This window comes from Helianthus annuus, chromosome 16 (assembly GCF_002127325.2).
Source record: "Helianthus annuus cultivar XRQ/B chromosome 16, HanXRQr2.0-SUNRISE, whole genome shotgun sequence".
Taxonomy (NCBI): domain Eukaryota; kingdom Viridiplantae; phylum Streptophyta; class Magnoliopsida; order Asterales; family Asteraceae; genus Helianthus; species Helianthus annuus.
Window position 1 is genome coordinate 186728196 of NC_035448.2, and position 22909 is coordinate 186751104.

Consider the following 22909-nt stretch of genomic DNA (forward strand, 5'->3'; position numbering starts at 1 on the left):
AGCCCAAATTTTTGATGTTTTGATTCGGCTCAAAACATCAAAAAAATTATATGGGCACAGTTGTTGGAGAATTACTAACGGATATTGTCATGAAACATTTTAATAAGTTAAAAGAACCATGAGTGATCCGTCAGAAATTATGATGTTTTGATTCGGTTATCTGTCAGTGAAAAGAGACCAATAATTTTCTCCAAACAACCTTTTCCAGGTTTGATTCTTGATCAACTATCTAGAAGGTTTATACGCGAAAACCAGACAATTTCCAAAGCAAACACATACAGTCACCCACAAACACGTACTTCCAAAAATGATTCATTACTTGAAGTTCCATCCTGAGTCAAATTAGTAAGAATTCAAACACTATAATATGTATAAATTATATATTGATATCAAAGCCATTAAACTGGTTGAGATGTCATAGTGATTTGTTTGAGATCGGCTGCCAATGCTTTATATTCTCCAACATCATGGCTAATGATTCTTTGATTTATCTACCCAACGTCTTTACGTTGTTTGTAGCTCTCACTGAGTGTCTTTACATTACCAACTGATCAATGTTCACCAGCAACTACATAGTGCCCTTACACTTGTTCTTTAAGTGACAAATCTCCTTGTCGTTTGATAGTTTTCAAATATGTAGCATATCGTTTGACTTGGTGTGTTGTTTGACCACCAAGGGGTGTTGTGTGCATAGTTGTTAAAAACTTAAAGCCATCACCTCTTGCGCATAGACCCAATTTCCTAGGAAGCCGAGGCAATTGCGCCTTAAGTCAAGGCAATTGCGCTTTAACTCTCCAAGTGATGGTTCATGCGCAGGTTCTGGCAAGATTTCTAGATTCTTGAGAGTTTTCGGCCAAATTCTCTAAATTCTTGCCAGATTCTAGCTAGATTTCTACTTTTATCTAATGAAACTACTTTTCTACACTAATAAACTAGCAATTTATAACTTTTGGTACTAAATAGATGATATTAAATGTTATATAATAACTTTATTTTATTTGAAGAATAGTATAATTTTCTATTATATAAAAATATTTTAAGTTTTTTTGTTGTACGCTTTTTTTTCCTCGGGCCCACGTTTTTTTTGCGCATTGCGCCTAGGCCCCAGGCGAGGCCTATGCGCCTTGAGTGCGCTTAACGCCTTTAATAACTATGGTTGTTTGTAAATTTGAGTGTTGTTTGACCCGAATAGGTGTTGTTTGACCAGAATAGGTGTTGTTTGACTTCGCCTTGTCTTTTGGAATTTTGTTGTCATTTCGAACACAACACCCTAAGAACAAAGAGTTGAGAGCTATTCATTGTAAACCTTGTGTTGAACCTCTGTTGAAATCATAATACCAAAACTTTTGAGTACATCTTATTGTGTATTGATCATATATAGCTTTAGTTTGGTGTGTTTACTTGGATTTCGCACTTGTTTACACATTTACAACACCAAATACATTGTTCAAGATGAAATCTGGACCTATAATCACCCTTCTACATATTTAGCCGATTCTGCATTTAGAATTAGTTAGGTATATTCCATTCTAGGGTAGGGATGAGCTCGTTACCGAAAATCCCCAAAAGTATGTACCAGCACCGAATATATCCGGCACGGTACGGTTCGGTACCGGTACGGTACCGGTATTTAGGGTAAAAACCCGTAAATATCGGTACCGGAAATGTCAAAAATCGGTACCGAAATGTACCCGGTTTGGTAAATTCGATATCGGTACTGGTTCGGTACCGGTACCATTTGCTCATCCTTATTCTAGGGTGGCATCGAGATATTTTTAGTTTACATCAGTACCCACATATGGAATCATATGCCAAAGTTTCTAAAGTTGGAGACTGAACCTAGTCATATTTAATGGATGAAAGAAGAAATGAGTATATAATTCATCTCTTTACCTGGTCCTCACCAGACAAGACTTTTTGATTTAATATCTTTTCATCCTTTTGCGAAAATGAAAACTACCACTCTCCTAATACAGACTCATTGCCAACCAAGTTCAAAGCTCTAATGCATCATGCAGGTTAATAAACCAGACACTCCGCATAAGTACTCATGCTTATATATATGTAAACCTAAGACATATTTAATAACCAAACCGATCGAGTAACTACAAAGGTATACAACAAGAAGGGAAAAGCCAAGTGTCCCTAAGGGATCCTCCGAACACTTCATTGGGATATTTTATTAATTAAGACTTCCTACTGAAGTGTTTGGGGGAACTCCAAGTGCCACTTGACAACCAGCAAAGTAGAAGTGTTGGACATCGCTTATCATATGTGTAAGTGATCTTCTAAGTACATTAGTCAAGCTGGGTTTCAATGCATGTGATCAGAATAAAATTGTCCAAAACAAAATTCATTGTTTTTTTGTTACATCATAAAACACCAGTAATAATCTAATTCTACCTGTATCTTTACTTACGCGGCTGGTTAATTAGTGACGTACATAATCTAAAAGCATTGTGATTGATGTGCGTTAGGTGTAATATAAATTAGATGAGTATTTAAGCCCCTTTTTACACTTTTAGCCAAGTTTTAAATTTATAAAACACGATATTTACTAACACTAAACACACATATGGGCAAGTGCACCCATCGTGGACGTAGTATAGTGTTGGTAAGATACCGAGGTCGTCCAAGGACACAAGAGCTTTTAATACCGGTTTATCCTCAACGTCTAATCAAATCAAAAAGTGAGAAAAATGTTATAAACTAAGAAAAATAAAAAAACTAACTAAATGCTGAAAAATAAAATAAAAATAAAAACAGATAGACAAGATGAATCACTTGGATCCGACACGTGTATTAGTATAACCTTTAATTATTTTCGCACTTTTGCACTTGTTTAAGAGATTATCTTAGTTATTGTAGTAGGCCCCTCTTTTGAAGGCGACGTTACCCTCAACCCAGTAGTTTGAGTCAGCAAGGATACAATCCTAAAGGGTCGGATTATTGAAAGATAATGAATTAAGTTATTAATGCAAATTATGGTAGGCCCCGCTTTTGGCGGTGACGTTACCCTCGGCTAAGTAGTCTGAGTCAGCAGGGATACAGTCCTAAATAGCCGGGTTATAGTATTAATAGTAGTTAACTTATGAGGGGGTCAAAGAGTTTGGATCCCCGCCATCCAATACCTATGGGCATTGAAGGAGATCCTACTAAATTTGACCCAGGTCCCAAGCAGGACCTCTAAACGCTGAACAAGGGCAAGACCCTTACCAAACCGTTCCCTTAACCCCCGACCAGGTAGCCAACATACCTCCATATAGACCGTGGAGATATGAATGGTGAAAAATCTTTTATTTTATATAGACAGTAAAATAATGCCAATACACCACGGACAAACGATAAGGAAAGATCACCTTCAACATAAGTAACTAGTTATTAAAGTCATTAATACAAAACCAAATAAAAAGTGCAAAAGATTAAAAATAAAAAGTATTATACTAAACACTTGTCTTCACCAAGTGATGTAAGAGACTTAGGCAAACATGGCCTTGATTGTCAAGAACTCTTACGATCAATCTTGGATCCCGAGACGACTCACACACTCTACAATGGACAATGGATGATGGTGGTGGATGATGGTGTTATGGTGGTGGTGGGTGGTGGATGAAGTGTGAGAGAGGTGGTGTGCCAAGGGATGAGAGAGAATGAAGCCAAGCTCCTCTATTTATAGGCTGAACAGAAGGCTAGACACGGCCCCGTGTCCGCTGGACACGGCCCCGTGCCCGTCTGACATTCTCTCACTTCATTAATTGTAATTGCGAATTACAATTAATGCGCCTGCTGTACTTTCACCACGCCCCCGTGCTCGCTGGACACGGCCCCGTGGTGGGCAATGGAAGCTTCTACCGGTTTGTCTTTTCTGCTGCTTCCTGGGCACGCCCCCGTGTTCGCTGGACACGGGGCGTGTTCAGACTCTGTTTCTTCTCCTTTGCCTTGGGAGGTGCCGTTGAGGGTCCGGGCAGTCCACTTTTGTTCCTTTTCTTGTATTTATGGTAGAATTAGTAGTCTTTTTGCTTCTTTTGTGATTTTGAGCTCATTTCATCCTGAAAATACAAAAGGAAGACAAAAACACTCTTTTTCCAACATTAGTACTTAAAAAGGGTTAGTTTTATGCCTTAATTGATGTGATTTATATGTTGCATTTTACACACATCAGTGATCTAGGGCAGAAACGATTTAAACTCGAAGAATATACGCAAATCATCCAACATGCAGGAGCAAAAGGAGTGGAGGAATGTGATTTTTGGCAGAGTGAATGCGCAAAGATAGATTGCATGGGTTGATAAGTTTTTGCTATAAACTGAACCCAACTTAGACAGACACTTTGTTGATTACTTAATTAAAAAAAAGTACATGTATGATGTGTTTTGATATATTGAGTAGTCTTGTTATAAATTCTTTTTTTAACCAGGAAAAAAAAGTACTCATAAATGCACAAATACCTATTTGGAAAATCAACTTTGATACCTGAAGATGGCTCCTAAAGGAACTCTGTGAAATATCTGTCCATACCCCCCCCCCCCCCCGCCGCAACCTTCTAACTCTATACCGGACTCACTCTTCTACATCTTTAGCTGATTCCTCATGTAGAATCAAAGGAATAATCTATTCTCTCATATGGAATCTTACGCCAATATTTCTAAAGTTGAAAAGTGAACTAGTCTTGTTTTAAGGGATAAATGAAAAACAAATATATAAAACCTCTCTTCACCTGGTCCTGATTTCATATCTTTTCCTGTTTATTTGAGCATGAAAACTACCACTCTCCTAATAGAGACTCATTGCCAACCATGTTCATGCTTTTGATGCATCCCATAACTCTTGTCTATATATACGTAAGATCAGCCGTATTTAATAACCAAACACATCAAGTCATCAAGTAACTACAAAGGAATACACAGGAAGGGAAAAGCCAAGTGTCACTAAGGGATCCTCTGAACACTTCACTAGGATGGTTTATTAATGAGGATTTCCTACTGAAGTGTTTGGGGGAACTCCAAGTGCCACTTGACACCCAGCAAACTAAAAGTGTTCGACATTGCTAATAATAAGTCGCACGTGATCTTCTAAGTACATTAGTCATGGTGGGTTTCAATGTATGTCGTCATGATGATTGTTTAAAGCAAAGCTCATTGATTTTTACATCATACGAGACCAATACATGGTACTGATTCTACATGTATCTTTAGTAACACGGCTAGCCTTACTTAGTGACACCATCTAGAAGCTATGTGATCAGGGCAGAAACTATTTAAAGTAGAAGAATATACATACATAAACCAACGTATGTGGGAGCAAAAGGAATGGAGGAATGTTATTTTTGATAGAGTGAATGCGCATGGATGCATTGGGTTCGGATTTTGCTATAAACCGAAACCAAACTGAGACAGTTGCTTTGTTGATTACTTAATAAACAAGCTCCTCTATTTATAGGCTGAACAGAAGGCTGGACACGGCCCCGTGTCCGCTGGACACGGCCCCGTGCCCGTCTGACATTCTCTCACTTCATTAATTGTAATTGCGAATTACAATTAATGCGCCTGCTGTACTTTCACCACGCCCCCGTGCTCGCTGGACACGGCCCCGTGGTGGGCAATGGAAGCTTCTACTGGTTTGTCTTTTCTGCTGCTTCCTGGGCACGCCCCCGTGTTCGCTGGACACGGGGCGTGTTCAGACTCTGTTTCTTCTCCTTTGCCTTGGGAGGTGCCGTTGAGGGTCCGGGCAGTCCACTTTTGTTCCTTTTCTTGTATTTATGGTAGAATTAGTAGTCTTTTTGCTTCTTTTGTGATTTTGAGCTCATTTTATCCTGAAAATACAAAAGGAAGACAAAAACACTCTTTTTCCAACATTAGTACTTAAAAAGGGTTAGTTTTATGCCTTAATTGATGTGATTTATATGTTGCATTTTACACACATCAAATACCCCCACACTTGAACTTTTGCTTGTCCTCAAGCAAAACTCTTTAAATGTGCCTTACACTCCCAAATGGAATAGGTAGAAGAGAAGTTTTTTTAGCTTGTCCTAGAGTGTCGGGAATCCAAGGTTTTTATAGGTTTTATTTTTATTTATTTACAATCCTATTCGTTATGATTTATTTTGAACGTTTCATAAGATGAATTACTTATTTGGGCATAGCATGCCTTATTAAAATTCCATTTATATACAAGTTCACATACCTCACGGGAGATCACTCAACACTCGGCCGAAGGTGTATATTTTAGTGAATCACTCGAGAGCGGCACGGAACTCACGTCTTCCATAGGCTTGCCAAGCAATCAATCCTCCTCCTTTTTAACTTTTTACCTTTGTAAATATCAAGAGGACTTTTGGGGTGAAGGCTTGGGTTTAAAGGTGGGTGGTTGGTTAGTGGTTAGTAAAAAGGGCGAAAATCGTAACAAGCATCGGTTTTCGTGAAGTACCTTGTTTTTAGTGACTTTTTATTTTGAAGTATTTCTCCAAACAAGCTTTTATAGCTTTTGTTTGTTTTTGACTTCATCATCATCATTTTTTTTTTATCGATCGTCACATAAAAAGGTGAGTTTACGAAAAAGCGAACTTGTTACTAAAAATAAAAAGGTTTTTGGTGGGTAAAAAGGGTTTTGGGGTAATGAAATGAAAGGTTTAGGCTCAAAGGGGCTATCTAGGGGGATTTTGGGTAGGTAAAAAAAATGAAAAATAATGGTTTTGAAAGAAAAATGGTTAGTCCTAATGCCTCCATCATTTACTTACTTGGGTTTAAGTTGGTAAGGACCGGGAATGTATCGCCGTAGCAAGTTCTAGATTTGTAAGGACCGAGCGGCTATTCACACAAGAAACGAAAAATGAGCATTTAATCTAAATATGTGTATTTTTGTGCTCAATAAAGGCTCAAAACTCACTTTTGTGGGAATGGGTTTTTTAATGTGACCAAGCATATATAATCGAATTTTTAACTAGACTTGTTATACCGTTTTATAATTTTCTTATGTTGGTTCTTTTTTTTTATCACGACGCTATCGGTTGTAAACTTGTAAAAATATAACCTTTTTAGAACTTGTTATTCCCAACTTAAACTAAGACGAGTAAATAAAAAAAATGAAAAAGTTTTTGAAAAAATTTGGGGTGTTTAGCGGTTCCAATAGAGTTTTGTGTAAGGCTTGTGTTTAGGATTTTGCAAAATTTCAAGGTTTTAGCATCCCCCCACACTTAAATTACACATTGTCCTCAATGTGTCCAAAAATAATGTTTTTGGTTGATTAGAATGTATAAAAGTGGGTTAAAAAGCAAAGATTTATGTTACTGGCATCCTGGACACGGCCCCGTGTTGACCGGGCACGGCCCCGTGGTCAAGTGCCAGTAACAAAAATTACAGAATTGAAACAGAAGCCTGGACACGGGGGCGTGTCTGCTGAACACGGCCCGTGTCCAGTTACCTGAACTGGGTGATTTTCTGCAGGGGCTCAGCACGGGGCCGTGTTGGTTGAGCACGGCCCGTGTTGAGCCTTCTGTGATGGAGATTTTTGTCGGGTTGCTCTGTTCTTCGTGTATGGTTCCATTTTTCTCGTTCCCTTTTTCATCCATTACCACCATGAGTGTGTTTTATTCTCAAAACAACCATCAATCTTAAAAACCATCATAACATTGCTAATAGAGAGACATTACATAAAGATAAAAATTACATAAATATTAAACTTATGGAGTTCTAGCCCTATGTTTTATTTTAATTTAGCAAAATTTCCAAGAAGCTACTAATCTTGGTTAGATAAGGCTTTGTAGAACTCCTCCTTTCGGGTGCGGTTCTCCTCATATGTCGGCAAGCCACTCCTCTACCTCCCTTGGAAGGAGAAAAGAGGGCTCGTTTGCATTGGTTTGAGGAGTTTCAACTTCCGCTGAAACTTCTTGTGGGTTTTCCATAGGAGGTTCTGCGGGAAAGTCTCCCCACCCGGTAGGGTTGTTAACACCGAGTGCCAAGTTCCAGTCTTGTTGTGGAAGGACTGGTTCCATAGGGGGTGCTACCAAAATGTTTAACCTTTGGTGCAAAAGGTTAATCTCTTGGAAGCTGCTTTCAAGTCCCATTGTAAGATCGTTAATACGGTCAATGAGGACCTCCTCTACTGACTTCATTTCGTCGAGAGCTTCCCTTAGCGCTATCACGTAGTGCACAAGTGTAGCTTCAACGGAGGGCCTCCTACCCCTTCGGCTGTTTGAGGAATGAACGGATGATGTTTCGCTGTTTTCACTCGCCATTCTACGAAAAATAAACCAAAAGCAGTTTATATGATGAAACAGTTTCTGGACACGGCCCCGTGCTCATTGAGCACGGCCCCGTGTTCATCTTTCTGCAGAATTTTGGAGCAAGGAATCTTGGGTTTTTAAGTTATTTTCTGAGTTTATGCAAGCTTTTTGACAGTAAATAACTTTAAACAATGTTACATAACATGTTTTTACCAAGATTCTATGATCAAAACTCATTGTTCCCTACCACAAAGATTGAAAATTCAAACTTTTCATGGTAGTTCTTGAAGAAAGATGAAGAAGAAGGAAATGTCTAGAAGAGGAAAGGACAAGATGGGTTGTTGGAAACTTCTTTTAGACTTACCTAGGATTATTTGAGAGAAGATTCCTTCAAATCTCTGTCCCCAAGTTGGTCCAAATGTGCAGGATTTTTGGCTGCATTTATAGAAAACGACAGCCTGCTGGACACGGCCCCGTGTCCGCTGGACACGGCCCCGTGTGCAGATGAAATTCTGACACAGTTTGTCCGTATTCTGACGTTCTGATCAGAGGGGAATCTTTTGGTGGACACGGGGGCGTGTTGGCCGGGCACGGCCCCGTGTCGGAAAGCTGTCTTATGAAGTTTTGTCTTTACTAAGGAGCTAATCTATATCGGGTGGCTCTTGACTTGTTGGAACAACCCCAAAGTGCCTAAGATACCTTAATTGTCCTATACTAAGGCGAGAACGCAAGAGGTTGTCGGTGAGGGTAATTCCTATTTTCATTCTAGGTGGACAAGTCCAACCCTTTCCCGGGCTCTCGTTAAAGAAGGTGTATGCCGAATCGCTCAGGTCTATGTATGCATCGAACGAAGTCGATGGGGAGTCCTTCACGACACAATCGGCACAGGGACGACTATCGTCCGCGTCTTTTCTAGGTAAGAAGGTATTTTCGGGAGCAACAAGGTTGTCGGAATGCGGTTCCAACATTTCCTCATGGTCATCATCTTGGGATGGATCTAAAAAATCCTTCCTGAGTTCTTTTGACCAATTGAGAAGTAGTTCTTCTAGTTGAAATAGCTCGTCAAGGAGCATTTCTCCTAGAATATCTGGCTGGGCGCATTCGAGGGAGAAATAGTGCTTATTTTTACTTTCGCCCCTCTTAAGGTTACAAGGAATCGGTGGGTCTATATAGTGGGGCCTATAAGTGAGGAAAAAACATTTTAATTCCTCATGTTCGCCTCCACATATTCGACACCACAAACCATAAGAGTGCCGAAAGTAAAAAGAATTACTATCACTCATGTTTGTGTCAGAAATTACCAACCGCCGGGATCTAACGGTTCTGTTTTCAGCAACTGAATCTTGGGCACGGGGGCGTGTTGAGTAGACACGGCCCCGTGTTTAGCCTACTGTCTGACTTAAAACAGGATTGCCAGTTCCAATGATTGAGCACGGGGCGTGTTCAGCGGGCACGGCCCCGTGTTGAGCTCTGCAGAAGCTAAAAAATCTAAGAAAAATCCTAAAAAAATTAAAGAAAAATAAAAATATGATTAGGCCGTTGATTCCTAACTTTCTTAAAATCCTTGTGTCCCCGGCAGCGGCGCCAAAAACTTGATGTGCGTTAGGTGTAATATAAATTAGATGAGTATTTAAGCCACTTTTTACACTTTTAGCCAAGTTTTAAATTTATAAAACACGATATTTACTAACACTAAACACACATATGGGCAAGTGCACCCATCGTGGACGTAGTATAGTGTTGGTAAGATACCGAGGTCGTCCAAGGACACAAGAGCTTTTAATACCGGTTTATCCTCAACGTCTAATCAAATCAAAAAGTGAGAAAAATGTTATAAACTAAGAAAAATAAAAAAAACTAACTAAATGCTGAAAAATAAAATAAAAATAAAAACAGATAGACAAGATGAATCACTTGGATCCGACACGTGTATTAGTATAACCTTTGATTATTTTCGCACTTTTGCACTTGTTTAAGAGATTATCTTAGTTATTGTAGTAGGCCCCTCTTTTGAAGGCGACGTTACCCTCAACCCAGTAGTTTGAGTCAGCAAGGATACAATCCTAAAGGGTCGGATTATTGAAAGATAATGAATTAAGTTATTAATGCAAATTATGGTAGGCCCCGCTTTTGGCGGTGACGTTACCCTCGGCTAAGTAGTCTGAGTCAGCAGGGATACAGTCCTAAATAGCCGGGTTATAGTATTAATAGTAGTTAACTTATGAGGGGGTCAAAGAGTTTGGATCCCCGCCATCCAATACCTATGGGCATTGAAGGAGATCCTACTAAATTTGACCCAGGTCCCAAGCAGGACCTCTAAACGCAGAACAAGGGCAAGACCCTTACCAAACCGTTCCCTTAACCCCCGACCAGGTAGCCAACATACCTCCATATAGACCGTGGAGATATGAATGGTGAAAATCTTTTTTTTTATATAGACAGTAAAATAATGCCAAGACACCACGGACAAACGATAAGGAAAGATCACCTTCAACATAAGTAACTAGTTATTAAAGTCATTAATACAAAACCAAATAAAAAGTGCAAAAGATTAAAAATAAAAAGTATTATACTAAACACTTGTCTTCACCAAGTGATGTAAGAGACTTAGGAAAACATGGCCTTGATTGTCAAGAACTCTTACGATCAATCTTGGACCCCGAGACGACTCACACACTCTACAATGGACAATGGATGATGGTGGTGGATGATGGTGTTATGATGGTGGTGGGTGGTGGATGAAGTGTGAGAGAGGTGGTGTGCCAAGGGATGAGAGAGAATGAAGCCAAGCTCCTCTATTTATAGGCTGAACAGAAGGCTGGACACGGCCCCGTGCCCGTCTGACATTCTCTCACTTCATTAATTGTAATTGCGAATTACAATTAATGCGCCTGCTGTACTTTCACCACGCCCCCGTGCTCGCTGGACACGGCCCCGTGGTGGGCAATGGAAGCTTCTACTGGTTTGTCTTTTCTGCTGCTTCCTGGGCACGCCCCCGTGTTCGCTGGACACGGGGCGTGTTCAGACTCTGTTTCTTCTCCTTTGCCTTGGGAGGTGCCGTTGAGGGTCCGGGCAGTCCACTTTTGTTCCTTTTCTTGTATTTATGGTAGAATTAGTAGTCTTTTTGCTTCTTTTGTGATTTTGAGCTCATTTCATCCTGAAAATACAAAAGGAAGACAAAAACACTCTTTTTCCAACATTAGTACTTAAAAAGGGTTAGTTTTATGCCTTAATTGATGTGATTTATATGTTGCATTTTACACACATCAGTGATCTAGGGCATAAACGATTTAAACTCGAAGAATATACGCAAATCATCCAACATGCAGGAGCAAAAGGAGTGGAGGAATGTGATTTTTGGCAGAGTGAATGCGCAAAGATAGATTGCATGGGTTGATAAGTTTTTGCTATAAACTGAACCCAAACTTAGACAGACACTTTGTTGATTACTTAATTAAAAAAAAGTACATGTATGATGTGTTTTGATATATTGAGTAGTCTTGTTATAAATTCTTTTTTTAACCAGGAAAAAAAAGTACTCATAAATGCACAAATACCTATTTGGAAAATCAACTTTGATACCTGAAGATGGCTCCTAAAGGAACTCTGTGAAATATCTGTCCATACCCCCCCCCCCCCCCCCCCCCGCCGCAACCTTCTAACTCTATACCGGACTCACTCTTCTACATCTTTAGCTGATTCCTCATGTAGAATCAAAGGAATAATCTATTCTCTCATATGGAATCTTACGCCAATATTTCTAAAGTTGAAAAGTGAACTAGTCTTGTTTTAAGGGATAAATGAAAAAAAAATATATAAAACCTCTCTTCACCTGGTCCTGATTTCATATCTTTTGCTGTTTATTTGAGCACGAAAACTACCACTCTCCTAATAGAGACTCATTGCCAACCATGTTCACGCTTTTGATGCATCCCATAACTCTTGTCTATATATACGTAAGATCAGCCGTATTTAATAACCAAACACATCAAGTCATCAAGTAACTACAAAGGAATACACAGGAAGGGAAAAGCCAAGTGTCACTAAGGGATCCTCTGAACACTTCACTAGGATGGTTTATTAATGAGGATTTCCTACTAAAGTGTTTGGGGGAACTCCAAGTGCCACTTGACACCCAGCAAACTAAAAGTGTTCGACATTGCTAATAATAAGTCGCACGTGATCTTCTAAGTACATTAGTCATGGTGGGTTTCAATGTATGTCGTCATGATGATTGTTTAAAGCAAAGCTCATTAATTTTTACATCATACGAGACCAATACATGGTACTGATTCTACATGTATCTTTAGTAACACGGCTAGCCTTACTTAGTGACACCATCTAGAAGCTATGTGATCAGGGCAGAAACTATTTAAAGTAGAAGAATATACATACATAAACCAACGTATGTGGGAGCAAAAGGAATGGAGGAATGTTATTTTTGATAGAGTGAATGCGCATGGATGCATTGGGTTCGGATTTTGCTATAAACCGAAACCAAACTGAGACAGTTGCTTTGTTGATTACTTAATAAACAAGAAAATGTATGATGTGTCGATCCGTTTACTAATTAAGTATTGTTACTATATTTTTTTAAACCAGGAAAAATGGCACAAACACATAATCTTTGATGGAATATCAGCTCATAAATGCAGAATTTCCTATTTGGAAAAACTTTGGTACCTGAAGATGGCCTGTATATACCTGAAAAAATGCCATGTTAAATAAGGAACCACATCGCATAATTACAATGGAATGCATATGAAGGGAAAGGTAGGACCGGACTTAGGTACATGGGACGGTTGGCTCGCACCCTATGGAATTGTATTTTTTTTTTTTTAGTATATGCATACCATATAATTCAAATGACACAACATTTACATAATATAAATTTACATTTACAACAAGTTGATGCATTGAGGTGTTGTACCCCATGTTTTGGGGTTTTTTCAAAATCGAGTTAGTTATTATTTTCTATTTTTATATGTCGGTCTAATTTTTCCACGTTAAGACGCCACAACTTCAATGTTGGTGGTCATTAGCTATAGTGTGTGCATTGGTGCTATTTCTCACGGTTTTACGCTCCCGCCGCAACGCGGGGAGCTTAATACGATATGTTATTTATATGGATACAAGTCATGTAACGTAGTATTATGATTCCATTAATTGTAATGAGATTATTTGGTGAATTACTTATTTGTATAAGTTAGTAATACAGAGTTAACCGACAAAAACATCTTTAACACATTGTAAATGTGAATATGATCAAGAACATATCAATTTCGTTGACCGCGACGCAACGCGCGCGGATTAATCTTCTAGTTTTTTTACAAATATAAACTTATTATAAACTAAATTCCTATGAACGTGGGACTTGATGGAAAATTTTTCTTAAAGTTTGACCCTCTTGCTAGTCACTCTAGAATGATTAAAGTTAAGATGAAAAGAAAAGTAGAGATTTCCAGCTAGAAGGTGGCAGTTCGCAAGCAAAAGATGTTATGCGGTTACGGAAACAATCAAATTGCTCAAAAGCTTAATGAATATATAAAGTCTATAAACGAACCGAAAGGTTCAAGAACAAAGTTCTTTGTATTCAATAATAAACAAAATTCACAATTAACCAACACTTAACCCTAATTTTTGCTAAACGTAACAGAGATAAACATGGAAACAAGTGATACATCAAAAATAATATAACATAAAACAAATGTACACCTTTGTAATTTTAATTTAGAGATAATATTAATCATACTTCCTGTCTCTTCATCAGAGAAAACTCATACTTGAGTTTTGCCTTCAACCCAAATCCATCTAGATCGAACGGGAAACATACCCAATTAATATAAAGTTGGATTAACGCAAATTGAACTTGTTTGTTGTCCATTAGAGATGTTGGATATTTGAGTACAATTACTTTTTTATATTTTGTTGGACCTTTCAACACTTAATTGGACAACTTTCCACCATTATGGGTTGTCACAATTGTTAGGCCAGATGAGCTAGTCACACCCTTAGAAGTGTTGGGCCATCCATGTGATTTCGAGCTGCCCAATTTATAAGATTGCAGTCTATAATCAACATGTACGTGAACTTCATTAGCATTCCAAAGCAAATCATTCAAGGCTTCCAAAATTGGCATGCAAATCCCTAGCTCAATTATCTCAAGCTTATCTATAGAAACTGAATCATCTATTCCTTCATGGTGTTTGTTACGTAGGTGAAGGGGTATGGTCCTAAATCTCGCCCTACCTGACCGCGAGTGACCATTACCCTTATCAAAAAACCCCCACCAGCAAAGAACTGCGTCGACGCGGACGCATCCTTCGAATCCAATCGGTCAAAGGATAAGAAGAAGCCTTACCTTGTGTATGAAAGTGGACGTGCATAGCGATGCGGCTGGCACCGCATCATATGGACATTTTCGTCACGACAAGGGATCTGGGCAACAGCAACAGTCACCACAGACGGCGATGCGGCTTGGCAACGCATCCCACATATGTCTTTGTCAAAGCATAGAGCGCGGGAACATCAAAGGTTACCGGAGGCAGCGATGCGGCCCGCACCGCATCCTGCCCACTAGGCAAGTGGGACTGACAATACAGAGCAAGTGGCACCACTGGCAGTCGCCTGTCAGGCCATACGTAAACAATGGACTGACACTACAGTAGAACGTGGCTTCACCTCCACAACCGACAAGCCTGACACACCTTCAAAGGGGCAGCACGTCGTCAGTCCGTCCCTTCAGCTCCTCCTTCACTCCTCGGCTATAAATACCAACCCAAAACCAGGTTTGAGGGATCTCTTCACAACTCTCTCACTACTACTACTATCACACTTTGCTTCCCATGCAAACTACTGATTCTCACGCCGGAGAGTGGTAACAAGGAGCACCCCCCACCCCGTCCTCCTTGTTACGAGTCACGGCTTGTTTCCTTGTGCAGGAGATCAACCAGCGGACGATCCAGCCAACGATCCTCGAGAGGAAGGGATTAACCCTTCTTGACGAGACCAGTGCGTTAACCCTGCCCGGTTAACCATTGTTTCATCATTGACGCCCACCGCTACTCTTAGCACTTTCTTAACCATCCCTCTCCCTCTCAAAAGATCATGTCTGATCGTCTAAACAACACTACCGGGGATAACCTAAACCCTACCAACCCAGGGCCTGCGGGGACTACCCCTCCAGTCCCAAATCCTGGCCACATTGGCACATCAACGCAAGGGGGCGCATCCCTTACGTTTAGACACGACCTTTCACAGTACGCATTTGTGATACCTCCGGACATGAACCCTCATGCCTGGTATGACCAGCAAGCAACCCTGCTGGCCGCAGTATACAACAGAGCTTGCACAGAAGCGCAAATACCGGTCGGGCCCACCCCGGCACCATATACACCTGTGGGTCGTACTTTACAATACGACGGCAGGGCTCCCTCACGCCCAGCCTCCTGAAGCAGGCGTGAGGACCGCGGATCCTCTTACTGTGAGGTCCGCACAATCGATGAGGATGATTCCTCATATGGGTCTCATGCCAGAGGCCCAATACAAAGCCGCCTGGGCCCTCAAGTCGATAACAGGCGGCAATCCACAGCTCACCGCGGCTCCGGCATTCAAAGCCGGCTGGGACCGCTGTCCCATCACGAAGGATATGGTCGTACAGACCCGGACGACCATACATATTGCGGGGAATCTCATGCTACCAGCAGCAGACCGGGAGGACGCCACTATGTTCCTCCCACTCACCCCCGTAACACATACCTCTGTGCGGCAAAACACCCCGAGAGCCAACCCTACAGGCCAAAATCAGCGGCCAAAAACTCCAAGTTCGTCCCAAGAATCGCTCACGCCGGTGTCAACACCACTAAATTCCCATTGAATATTGGGAAATACAATGGTTCGACTGAACCGGACGACCACATAAATATCTTCATCGGCGCAGGGTGCAACGGCAACTGGGACGAACCCACCTGGTGTCATTTTTTCCCTTAGACCCTTACGGGTCTGGCAAGGGCTTGTTCGATTCTTTGCCAGTGGGATCACTGGACTCATTTGAGGACTTGGAAGCCAAGTTCCTCGCGCATTTTAGCCAGCAGCGACGCCATGAACGTGATTCCATGGACGTCATGAACATCTGGCGCAGGGACGACGAATCGCTTGAAGCGTTCGTCGTCCGAAACAACAAAGAATGTCTAGAGATAGGTGACGTGACAGACCAAATGGCACGTAACAACTTCATCGTAGCCGTCGGAGACGAACAGATGGTTATGACTATCTCCGGCAAGGACGGCTTGCCAAAGAAATGGGAAGATGTCATGGCTGCGGTCAAGACATACGCCCAGACTCAGCGGTCCCTCAAACCGCATGTTGGTAAGGCACCGCCCCGGGTGGAAGGCCAGTCCTCCCACCAAGAGCCTAATCGCAATAATAAGCGCAACCGGGACACTTGGAATCGCGGCAGCGAACCCAAGCCGTACGTCCCGTGCAACAGCCAGCCCGACGCAAGGGCAACCATCAACGCCCAGCGTGAGAACCGGGCGTCGAAAAAACAGTCTCGGGACCGTAACTGGACCGAGATTACTCAGTCACCAAGCGACGTCCTCCTTACGGACGCGCATTTCCTGTGACCGGCCCAGCCGATGAAGTCCAAGAAAAACCAGGACCTCACACTCTATTGTGACTATCACAAGGACTCGGGTTCGCAGTACTTCTGATATCATATACGAGTAGTGCTTCAACCAGTTCGATCAGGAGAACAAAGATCGGTTGCAAGCGGTGGACTACCCGTTGGCCGGGTTCGCAGGGGAAACTGTTTTCCCCCTGGGCCAAATTACTTTTCCTGTGCGCCTCACTAACGGAAGGCACACACGAATAGAAGAGGTGAACTTCATGGTTTTACCTCACACTTCTAAATATGACATGCTCCTTGGGAGAGAATCCCAAGGCGACTTCAACATGATTACGTCCGTACCCCATTCTTCAGTCGATTTTCTCAACCGAAACAGGGGTCGCGATAATCTATGCATGCAGGGAAGTCATGGCGTCGGACGAGCTGCGTCCGACCAAAATAGCAAGGCCTACCCCCAACAACCAACCAGAAAAATGGGTTCTCAATGCGAGACACCCAGAGCAAACGGTCACGTTGGGCCATGCCTTGTCCCCCAACATCAGAGCGCACCTGAAGCAGCTCTTCTTCAGGAACCAGGATATTTTCGCATGGACACCCGCAGACATGACGGGGGTGCCACGCGAAATTGCGTAACACTTCTTGAATACCTTGCCAGGTATCAAGCCAGTGATCCAAGGCCAACGCCACCTTGGATCTGCAAAAAATGAGGCGATGCATGAGCAGGTCAAAGAACTGCTCTCCGCAGGCATCCTGCGGGATGTCAAGTACCAGACTTGGTTGTCCAACCCAGTCATGGTAGAAAAACCATCCGGGGGCTGGCGCATGTGCGTCGATTATAAAGACCTCAACAAAGCCTGCCCCAAGGATTGTTACGCACTTCCGGAGATCGATGAAAAAGTCGATAACCTCGCACCATTTCGATGGAAGTGTTTCCTCGATTGTTACAAGGGCTAACACCAGGTACAAATGGCAATCGAGGACGAAGATAAAACGGCATTCCGTACGCCAACCGGGAATTACTACTGCACAAAAATGTCGTTCGGGTTGCGCAATGCAGACGCAACCTATCAAAAGTTGATGAACGAGACTTTCCGCGGCCAAATCAGCAAAAGTGTCGAAATCTATATGGACGATCTGGTCGTCATGAGCATGGAGGAAGATACCATGCTCACGGATAGCGAAAGAACATTCCAAACTCTGCGAAGCGTCAATATGAAGCTCAATCCAGGGAAATGCTCGTTTGGAATGGAAGAAGGCAAGTTCCTTAGATTCATCGTAACAAAAGATGGATTCAGGGTAAACCCGGAGAAAGTTCAGGCGATAGAGCGCATGCCGTCGCCTTCCACGATGAAAGAAATGCAACGACTAGCCGTCAGGCTAGCCGCGCTAAACAGATTCTTAGCCAATCATGCAGCTAAATCCTATCCTTTCATCAAAACACTTCGGAACTGTTTAAAGAAGGAACAATTCCAATGGACCGCAGAGGCCGAAAACGCCTTCCGGGAGATGAAAGAGTGTTTGATCCAACTCCCAACGCTGACCGCGCCACGCAAAGATGAGCCACTTATCTTGTACCTATCTGCCGCAGACAACTCGGTAGGTGCGGTACTCATAGTGGAGCGAGAGGGAGTTCAAACACCGATCGACTATATCAGCAAAATGCTCAATGACCCAGAGACGAGGTACTCCATCATGGAGAAATTGGTGTTGGCACTGGTACGCGCGTCACGACGGTTGCGACGTTACTTTGCAAACCACGTCATCACAGTGTTAACCAACTACAGGATCGGCCCGATCCTATCAAAACCTGACATCTCTGGGAGATTAGCAAAATGGGCAATTGAGCTGGGTGCACTCACACTGAACTACAAGCCGCGCCGCGCAATCAAGGGCTAAGTCCTAGCTGATTTCGTTGCCGAAGTACCGGCAAATCGCATTCAAGAATGCGAACAAGAACAAAACCCTGCACCACCACCATCCTCCTCAGAAACCTGGGCACTATATACTTATGGTGCATCCAATGAGGATGGTGCAGGCGCAGGTCTGCGACTCGTCAGCCCCGACGGCCAAGAGCTTACCTATGCAATTCGCCTCGACTTCAAAAGCACAAATAACGAGGCAGAATACGAGGCTCTATTGGCAGGGCTACGTCTCGCAATCAAGCTCGGCGTGCAACATTTGGAAGCACACGTCGACTAGTTGTTAGTTGCAGGGCAAGTACGCGGTGATTATGCCACAAAAGGGGATATCATGATCCTCTACCTCGAACAAGCCTTGCAACTGAAGTCAAAATTCACTTCCTTCAATATCCGCCATATCAACAAAAGTGAAAACAAACCCGCGGATGCACTATCAAAACTCGCATCCACCAGCTTCCAACACTTGGCAAAAGAGATACGCATTGAGATTCTGCAAAATCCCTCAGTACCCCTGCGCCAAGTCAACATCATCCAGTACGGTACAACATCCTGGATGACACCAATCATTGCATACTTGCAATCAGGAGTGACTCCCGAAAGCAAGTCAGAGGCACGAAAGTTACAATACAAAGCATGCCATTATCAAATGGGAGACGGTATCTTATACCGTAAATCATACCTGGGCCCACTCCTACGCTGCGTCGACCCCCAAGATACCACATACCTCATCAGAGAGATACACGAGGGAATATGTGGCATACACGCAGGTCCATGCATGGTAGTGGCCAAAATTATGAATGCTGGGTACTACTGGCCCGGCATGCACTTGGATGCAGTGAAAGTCTTGCGCAAGTGCTTCAACTGCCAGCGACATGCTCCCAAGACCTTGCGCCCCAAGAATAACTTGATCCTTGTCACCACCGCATGGCCTTTCCAAAAATGGGCAATTAACGTGGTGGGACCATTTCCAGATGCACCAGGTGCGGTGAAATTTATCATAATGGTCGTGGATTATTTCACAAAATGGGTAGAGGCAAAACCACTCGCCTCGACGACCGCTATGATAACGAGGAAAATCATTTGGGAACATATCATCTGCCGTTTCGGTCTACCAATGTGCATCGTTACCGACAACGGCACCAACTTTACTGCCGACGAATTTCAAAAATGGCTAGAGGAACTACACATTGAACACATATTCTCCTCAGTGGCGCATGCGCAAGGAAATGGCCAAGTGGAGAGTATCAATAAAAGTCTGGTCGAAGGCATCAAAGCACGGTTGGGTACAGCCAGACGCGGCTGGGTCGATGAACCCCCAAGTATCTTATGGGCCCATAGGACAAGCCCAAAGACGAGCAACGGTGAGATACCCTTCAGCCTGGTCTATGGCTCAGAGGCGGTGAACCCCGCGGAAGTAGGTCTCCCCTCACCCAGAATGTTGGCTATCGAAAAGATAGACAACAATGCGGAACGCAGGGTTGACTTGGACCTCTTGGAAGAAAGGCGTGAAAACGCTGCCATCAACGAGGCCAAGTACAAATCCAAGCTGGAAAAATATTACAATTCACGCGTCCGCGTTTATACTTTCAACCCAGGAGACTACGTCCTCCGCGATAACGAAGCATCTAATGCTGAACGCCCAGGGAAACTTGCCCCCAAGTGGGAAGGACCCTACCTCATCCAAGAGGTCCTGGCAAAGGCGCATACAAGTTGCAAACGTTAGAAGGCGAGCCTATCGCATGCACATGGAATGCACAACAGCTTCGACGCTGTTACATGCAAGCCATGTTTTTACATTTTCCATGTAACACATCAGGCCACAGGCCATTTGCAAATAAATAAATGAGCAATTCAATTCAATATTGTTTCTACTACTATTACAAATGCGTGTTTCCACTTTGCGGTATCTGCAAAAACATATTGGCAAAATCTTCATTCGAGATACCCACACAAAGTGGTGACTACACACAAATATTGTAATAGGCCAGCAAAGGCAAAACATTAAGTGTCAATCCGGCCGGATACACACATACGGTTTCTACAAAACCTACACAATTCCAAAACCCTAACGGGACAAACACAGGAATTGACTAATACTCATACGACAAAGGTATAGAGTATACTCAACCGCGTTTACAACGGGTAGAGTTCTACATACACACGTTCAAACATGCAAAAAGTAAAAACACTTATACAAATTGAGCAAAAACAATTGAACTTTATATTCAAAAAATTCTTACACCCATGCGGTGTACAACGGATTTACATAAAGTTCTAACATGTACATAGAGGAAAACAAAAAAGGGCACGCAGGACAACCTAGTCCTACTTTGTACTGCTGGTACCCGCGCCATCTTTGCCGTCACCAGCAGCCTTTTCCTCTTCCGATTCTTCAGCATCAGCATACAACATCCGTAAACGGTCTACATAGTCTTCCGCATCCAAGCATTCGTCAAGCTTCTCAAGGGCAGAAATAGACATATCATAGAATGATGCAGAAGCCGCGTCAAGAAGCGCTTCAGTATTCACACCATGGAACCCAGACCGTTCATCGGTGTATTCGCCTTGAGCCAGAATGTTCATATGACTGATGCATCGGTTGTAACCAGCTTTAAAGCCAGCATCCCGGGCACGTTGTTTAATCAGGTCTATATCAGTTGTAGTCTCAGGCGCATCCAGGATAACCTTAACAATCTGCAACGCACAAGCAATAAGGTTATCACATGCAAATCCAAACAAAAGCAAAGGCACCAGATACTTACATGCCCAATACCGTGACACCGCATCCACTCACGGTCAGTCTCAAGCTGATTGAATGAAGAAGTAAGGCTATCTCTAGCCTCAGCAGCCTCGCTAGCCCGCCTTTCAGCTTCAGTCGCGCGGGTAGTAACCTTTGCAAGCATGGCCTCTCGATTCTGCACTTCAGCCTTTCGAAAAACACAAGCATACAAAGATAAGCATTTATGAAAGAAGTCTACAAATTCAAAAAGCAAAGACAACTCATACCTGGAGGCTTCCAACAGCCTTGTTTAAATGAGAGCGATCAACATTCGCTTCTTCAAGGGCCTTGGCAGCACGCGCCCCCAACTCCTTGGCCTCTTCAAAAGCCTTGGCAATACAAGACTCCGCCTCCTTAGCCCCATTAGCAACTGCCTCGGCTGCCGCCTTCTCTTTAACCAAAGCAGCATTTGCTACCTTGACATTGGCCAACCCCTGACGAACACGAAACAGGTTTTCATCCTGTTTGGCCCAAAATTCTTTCCATGTCTTACGCTCATTAGAAATGGTTTCTTTCCAACTCTTGCGCTCATCAGAAAGCAACTTGGCAAGAGTACGAACCTGTTTAAGCTCAGTAGTGGCGGCCCACTCTTCAGTTTGCTTATGCCTTTCAAAGGCAGCCTTCTCCTTCTCCAGCCGCTCCGCACCCTCACGAGCAGCCTTTACCAACTCTTCAGCCTCGGCCCGCAAGCGAGCCGTTTATTCCTCCCTGCGCCCCAGCACCTTGTAGTCTTCCATAATGGCATTCGCCACTATGGAACTCCCCACAAGCAAGGAAGAGAGTTGGTTGATACGGAGCTCACGAGGCACGGCACGGGCACGGTCAACTTCAAACGGAGTGCCCAGGCCACCCAAAATCTCCTTGCAAGCAGAAGGGTCACTTGAAATGTCATCCCCTGCATAACACTCCAGGGGGGTCGGTGGTAGCTCGTACTCCGATCCGGCGTATAGCTGCAGTAGTAGTACTCCAGTTCAAGCTCTCCAGGCTGAATCGGAGGCCCTTCATAACCCGCACCCCCAGAAGCAGAACCAGAAACCTTCTCGACGGCAGGAGACTTGTGCTTTTCAGCATCAGACTTTTGTTTTCCAACATCAGAAAACCTCAGATTCAGATCTTCAGTATCATTTGAGGTGATCAGATTATCAGAGGAATCAAGAGTGTCAAAAATTTGAGCCGCAGTCTTCTCCCCAGTATCCTCTACCTGCACCGAGGCTCAGACACCACCTTGACAAAAGGAATTGTGAATTCCTTATTAACCCCCGCATCCGCATCCGCAGCCGTGGCATGCGGGGGAGAAGGAGGGGCATCAAAGATAGAAAAACCTTCATCTTGCGGTTCTGCGAACAAAGCAACAATGACCATCA